Here is a 6902-nt window from a genome sequence, read left to right as displayed (position 1 = left end):
AGTCTATCATTATTAAGTGTGGTAGCTAATCAAACAGAAGCTCTATGAAGTCAAGTACTAGGGATTAGATTAATGTAATTAATTAATGTTCATGAACCAAAGGACCTCACTGTGCGAACTAGCACGGCACTCTAATTCTCTAAGCATGCGGTTCATGTGATGTGAGCATACAACAGTATGATTCATGGCTAAGCTACACAAGTAAGCGAGCCGCCGCCCAAGCTTTTAGTCCAACCTCCTTTTGCCACGTTGAACTCTCTGGTTTCAAGATGGAAAGAAACGGCGGCCGCCCATTGGCCACAAAACAAATTGTGCTGTTAAGGATTTATTTCTTTCGCATTAGAGCTGAACCTTTACCAAACTTAGCAACCAAAAATTGCGTATAAATGCTTAGTACCCACTACCCACCAAACCATCCATATTCCCCGACTCAACTTTCGTTTTTCACATTCCTTTCCAAGCTTAATGGATTGGACCCGTGCAGAACCATTGGCCGCGGCTCCACTGCCACCGTTTCTATAGCCACCGTTGACCAGTCCGGTCATTTATTTGCTGTTAAGTCTTGTGAGCTCTCGCAGTCGGAATCTCTTAGAAAGGAACAGAGCATTTTTGTGTACGTTAAGCTGCCCTCAAGTTGTTGCATATAAAGGGTGTGTCATTTCGTCCGAGAATGGTAAGCTTCTATACAATCTTTTCCTGGAATATGCTCCTAGTGGCACCGTCACCGATGCAATTCAGAAGCACGGTGGTTGCCTTGAGGAGGACATGGTTCGATCCTACACTCGTGGGATTTTACTCGGGCTTGAATTCCTGCACTCTCGACGAATAGTGCATTGTGACATCAAGGGCCAGAATATTTTGGTCACCGATGACGGGTGAAAATCGCCGACTTGGGTTGCGCCAGGAGAGCTGATGGGACGTCGGGCGCCTCTTGGTCGGTTGCTGGCACCCCTGTTTACATGGCTCCAGAGGTGGCGCGTGGCGAGCAACAAGGATTCTCAGCTGACGTGTGGGCACTTGGATGTACGGTAATCGAGATGGCTACCGGACGAGCACCGTGGCCTGATGTTGGCGACCCTGTTTCTGCACTGTACAGAATCGGGTATTCAAATGATGCCCTGGAAATACCAAACATGATTTCGAAACAGACAAGGATTTTCTAAGCAAGTGTTTGAGGAGAGACCCTGCCGAGAGATGGTCGGCAACGCAACTTCTTTCGCACGATTTCGTAAAGGAATCGAAGGAACCCGTTGGTTCTATATCGGAGACACCCAACAACGTACTGCACCCACACTTCTGGGACTCCGTTGAAGAGTTGGAGACAGTTCAGATTGCTTCCAACAAGTCTTTAATGGAAAGGATCCGACAATTGGGTGAAGACAATCTTGTTTTGTCATCAAAATTACCCAGTTGGGAATACGATGAAAATTGGGTGACAGTGAGGAACAATGTCAATTTGGAAGTGGAACTGTTACCTAACAAACTGGACCATAACTTTTTACACGTCGATGAATCTACAAGTAGGCTGAGCGAGGATTATGAAATAGTGGTTGATTACTATCTCACAAAGAATAGTGGGCAAAACAGTTTAGCCACTAACAGCGAGAGAGATGAGAGTAGGCATAAATTAACTTCATTTGCAGCATGTAAATATGTATTTTACATCTTATGTATGAATTTAAATTACTTTAATGATAAGTGTTTTTTTAATCCACCTTTTACCACGCTGCAATCTCTTTTAATGAATCTAGGTTCTATAAACTTCTTCCAAGGAAATAAAGGAAACAGACAAGGAACCTAACCAGTTTTTGAGAGCATTGTAAAATTTCATCGACATTTTTATTTCTGGTCAGATAATTCGATTTTACCCTATATTTACATATGCCCAATTGCCCATCCCATCACCTATTACACCCTCCCTTAGATGTAATCGAGTTTTACCACATGATAGCACGTGGGTGTGATAAAAAACCATTTTATTTTTGTTATCAATCTCATTTTAATTTGCATTGGCCATGTGAAAATAGAACACATGTTCACCATGTGATTATGTATTCCAAGTAAGGACAAGCATGCGAGACGCTGCAGTATAATGTCCATGGTTTCGTTGTTTAACGACATAGTTCTTAGACTAATAATTTGTAGATGTGCACTAATATTTAATTTATCATGTTAGAAAACATTGTATAAGGACATTACAATTCACAATTGTTATAGCCCAACCCGTGGAATGTGGATCATATCATGAGAGTATAGGCTGGAATTATTCTCCTTGGGACCACGAATCCGACAATATTTGCACCATTGAGGCTGCAAAGCTTTGTTTACAATGTAAAGTGAGACGCTACTTAACGTTGAACCTTAAGCTAAAATCTGGTGCAGTTCCAATTTAAGACTAAGGGGATGTTTGATAAAATAAAATGATTAAGCGCTGAATGATTCAATGGCCTGAATGATTCAAAGGCTTGTATGAATTGGCTCTGAATGTGAAATGATGTTTGATAATGGTTCTGAATGTACAATCTGAATTATGAATATTTTCATTTTTACCTCCATAATGATTTATTATATTATAAGATATGATTGTTTAATAAGACAACTTGTGAAAAAATAGGTATTATGGTAAAATACCGGGTGTTTAATGATTCAGAATGTACTTTAATGCTGAATCATTCAGCAGCGTTGTGCTGTTTCATTCAGCATAATCTTCATTCAGAGGTGAGAATCAAACATGCTGAATACTGAACGGTTCAACATTAAGCACTGAATGGTTCCATTCAGTAGTAAACAAACGACCCTAAGACTTACAAATATTCCGAGTTCTCACTTTTGTGGCTGGCTATCATGTTTTAATGCATGGATGTCCTAACTTTGTACACAGGGATGCCTTGAATGTAATGGATACCAGTTTCCTAGCAAGTGAAATAATATTAGGCCGAGTAGAAAAAACAGATTCTGAAGTTTTATTGCTTAGCTAAGTAGCGAACTTAAGATCAAGGATATGAAAATTCATGGTTGAACAGAACAAGGTTCAAGCTACATAAAGATTAAATGAGATTATGATATGGAATGTGAACGTGATAGTATTTAATCAATCCAAGCACGTGGAAGGTTTCAAATCGTTCAGTTACTCTTGGGCAGTGCAGCCTTGGGCAGTGTCATAGATCTTGCTCGAAGGTTCAGAAATATTCCCCTGAAAATGAAGTTCGCAGGAATAAAAATCACCTTAACACTGAATTTATATATTTTGAAGGGTGAAAGTAAAGAGGGAAAGAAGCAAAGTATTACCAGCAAAATGCAACGAGGCTACTGAAAATGACACGGAACTGCAAAGGCACATATTGGTGATTTATCCACCCCACAACTGGCCAGAACTGCAAATTCATTCAGGTAGGTTCTATGGGATATATGTACGTGCAGAGGGCTCCTCTGTTTCACATTAATATATAAACTATTACACTATAGAACTCGGAATGGGAAACAAAGTAATACCGTCCATGCAGTCATCTTTACGAGCTTCTAATTTTCTACTCTCTTCTTCTTCAAATCAGATCAGTGCCGCTCTATCCGTGCCAAAGCTTCCATCCATTAGGTTGTCGGTTCCAAAAGTAGCAACCAAAGGGTTCAGTGACGGATCTAAAAATTTATAAATGGGTCCAAAGTTTTAATTTTCTTTTCTTGAAAATAACAGGGGTGCAAATTTTTTTTTTCATTTTTCTTTAACATATTATATTAAATTTCACTTTTTTTATTAAATAATGGGATGAATTTGGCCGCTAGGGGCTTAGTGCATCCGCCCCTGAAAGGGTTGTCTGTGGATTTGAATACCAGGATGGGCTTTTCAACACAATCCCATTTGAAAAGAATGTTATTGAGACACCTTTGGTTGAAGAAAGCTCATCGGTTTAAATGGCTACCATACAACTTTATGCTATCTTAGAGTCCATTGCCGATACAGTGGAGATGCACAACAACATCGGGCAACACCGGGAAACACCCTTCTTCTTAACTCCATCAACACGATCACTCTCACCGCCGCTACCATGGCTGGTGTTATGGCAACCGGCGGCGCTGGAGTTTCTGTTTTCAGTTTGAAGGTTGCATCCACTCTCTTGTTCTCTGCAGCCACGGGAATGTTGGTGTTGATGAACAAAATCCAACCCTCGCAGCTTGTGGAAGAGCAACGTAATGCGACAAGATTGTTTAAGCAGCTTAGAGACAAATAGAAACCCTACTTTCTATTGGCTCTCCAAGCAAAGAAGACGTAAAAATGCTATGGAGAAGGTCTTGGCCCTTGATAAAGCCTACCCTCTTCCTTACTAGGTGTAATGCTTGAAAAAATCCCAGAAAGTTTAGAGCCTGCTGTTTGGTGGCCTAAGGTCCAATCCCAGAAAACAAACAACAAGTCGTTGAAAGCAAAGGATGGAGCGAAAAGAGATAAGTGGTTGAGGTGATTAAGAGAAAAGACAGTGAAGATTACGAGAGACTAGGCAACAAGGCTTTGAAGATGAACAAAGTTTTAGCTGCCTCAGGGCCAATTCTGACTGGAATTGCAGCTTTAGGATCTGCCTTTATGGATTCGTCCAATGGTCCTTGGGCAGCAATAATGGCAGCTGTTGCAGGAGCTTTAGCTTCAGCTGTTAACGCTTTGGAGAACGGTGGTCAAGTCTGTATGGTGTTTGAGATGTATAGGAACAACGCTGGCTTCTTCAAACATGTGCAAGAATCTATTGAGTGAAGGTGACTTGGGTAAAAGAGAAAACGGGGAGTTGTTTGAAATGAAGGTGGCGTTGCAATTGGGAAGAAGTTTAACGCAGCTGAGAGACGTAGCCAAAAATCCAGTTGCTCTGGTATAGAAGGAATCCCCATTGATGAATTCGCAAGCAAGCTGTTTTAATCCATGTATTCATGATCACAACATGTGCATATGTACAAGCATTATTCTTTGATTCATTTAGTTAATCACTGGTTCACTGATAATTTTTTGTACAATTTTGTCTAGATATGGAAACTTGAAAATATACTTCATAGAAATCAATGTGTATTTTTTCCCCTTAAAGTTGATATTTGTTTGTTATTTTGCATTCTACTCTTCTTCAACAAAACCAAAGAGAAAGAATTGTATAATAAAGTGAGAAAAATGAAATTTCAAAGTAGTAGAACTGAATATTTCAATCAGGTAACAATATATAACAATTGGATGTTGACATTTCGACTGTTTTTAAAGGATTAAGAGAGGTGTTCAACCTTGTATGCTTGGACTGGGTTCGGGTCCAAAATTTAAACCCAATTTGTTATTTTAAGATGGGTTAACTAGTCTCTGGGTTCAAAGTTGTCTGGTCTGGGCTTTTTTGACCCAATAAGGCTTTTAAATTTAAAATTTAGGGTTTACCCATCCCCAGATTTTAATTAGGGATCTACGACATTTGCTACAGTATCACCTCGAGATGACCAGTTACTTAAATATTATTTTTAAATGGATCCGGATGAGTGATTCCCGCGTAGACCATTAATTTGTTATTTTTAAACGGACTCGTCAAGTTGAGGTAACGAGTTCAATAAAAAAATATTTTTTTCTTATTGGAAAAAATTAAAATTAGAAATAAAAAAGAGGGGAATTCATCACCTCGACGTGATGAGTTCCTTCGAATTTAAAAAACTAATTGTTTTGTAGCTGTTGGTCAACGGGTAGTTGTACAACGATCATAATGGAACTCGTCACGTTGATGTGTCGAGTTCGCCCGGATTAAATTTTAAAAATAAAATAATTAAAAAATAATAATTTTTATTAAAATAACATTGTTTACAAACTAATAAAATTTATTTATATTTTCTAAGTTCTTGACGATGTCGAGAAGTAGTCGAATGATAATGGTGCGAGGCTCGTAGAGTATGCCGGGGTCGTCGGCCTTGATCGTCATCGTCGTCTTCTTCATCTTGCTGAGGAGATGTACTTAACACACTCTAAGATCCACATTCGAAATATGGTGATGGGCTTATCGTCATCGTCGCCGTCTTCATCTTACCGAGGAGGTGTTCTTAGCAATCGCAATATGTAAAAACGACGTCACGACACACCATAAATCAAACCCCTTAAAAAATTGTGGTGACAATAACGGGTAAATCTTGTCGTCAGTATACGAAAGTCAAGAAAACTGTAAATATTAAATATCAAAATTAATAAAGTTTAAAATTTTAAAAAAAATTATAAAAAAAATGTATACCGCATAACGACCTGTGATATTGATCTTCATCTGTATATCTTTTGTAATGGCATCCGACAACTTCGTCTCAATTACTTTATGGTGCCATCTAAAATATTTAAAAATAGAAAAGATTAAAAGAGATAAAAATTATTTAAGTTAATCAAATTTAAAAACAAAGTTAAAAAAAGTACATGATTGTAGAAATATTATACAACCTGCTACATCGACTTTTCGACCCCGCTCAACAATTGTAGTTTTGTAAAGCTCCCAGTACAGAAAGTTAAAATCGACAAGCCCCAATTGGTATTGCGACACTCGATGAAGTCATTTAATATTCGAAGATACTAAGTGTGTGCCAAATTACCAGATTTATCCAGCAACAATATCCCTTCGATCAATTGGAGAAGATATGCTTGCGGCGTAAAAATAACATTTTCCTCGGTAGAGTCGTTGATCACTTGGAATTCAGACTCCAATCACGTCATCCGTACTTGATAGCCATCTATGAACTCGGATGGTGACATCTTTCCCAAAACTCTGTAGACCAACGTCCTAATGTCGTAATTGTTACGACTCACCACGGGGCTCCATTCACAATAACATTGAGTTGGTAAGCAACGTCTTCCAAAGTAATCGTCGTTTCACCACTCAGAAAATGAAAAGTGTACGTCTCAGGCCACCAACGTTTGATCAGAG

The 6902-nt window shown here is 38.9% G+C and overlaps 1 long non-coding RNA gene and 2 pseudogenes across 1 annotated transcript; 2 read left to right on the top strand and 1 right to left on the bottom strand.

Annotated features, from left to right (window-relative positions):
• Positions 1-386: 386 nt before the first annotated feature.
• Positions 387-2393, top strand: LOC120208739 (annotated as a pseudogene).
• A 640-nt stretch (positions 2394-3033) lies between these two features.
• Positions 3034-3513, bottom strand: LOC120208726. Its single transcript, XR_005524337.1, has 3 exons — positions 3493-3513; positions 3289-3374; positions 3034-3193 (listed from the first exon to the last, which is right to left on the bottom strand). It is a non-coding gene; the product is annotated as an uncharacterized LOC120208726 (long non-coding RNA).
• Positions 3474-4897, top strand: LOC120208738 (annotated as a pseudogene).
• Positions 4898-6902: the final 2005 nt, after the last annotated feature.

The sequence above is a fragment of the Hibiscus syriacus genome, unplaced genomic scaffold, assembly GCF_006381635.1.
Source record: "Hibiscus syriacus cultivar Baekdansim isolate YM2019G1 unplaced genomic scaffold, ASM638163v2 tig00017404_pilon, whole genome shotgun sequence".
Classification (NCBI taxonomy): Eukaryota; Viridiplantae; Streptophyta; class Magnoliopsida; order Malvales; family Malvaceae; genus Hibiscus; species Hibiscus syriacus.
Note: the sequence above shows the minus strand (reverse complement) of the source record. Positions and strands in the feature narration are given on the sequence as shown.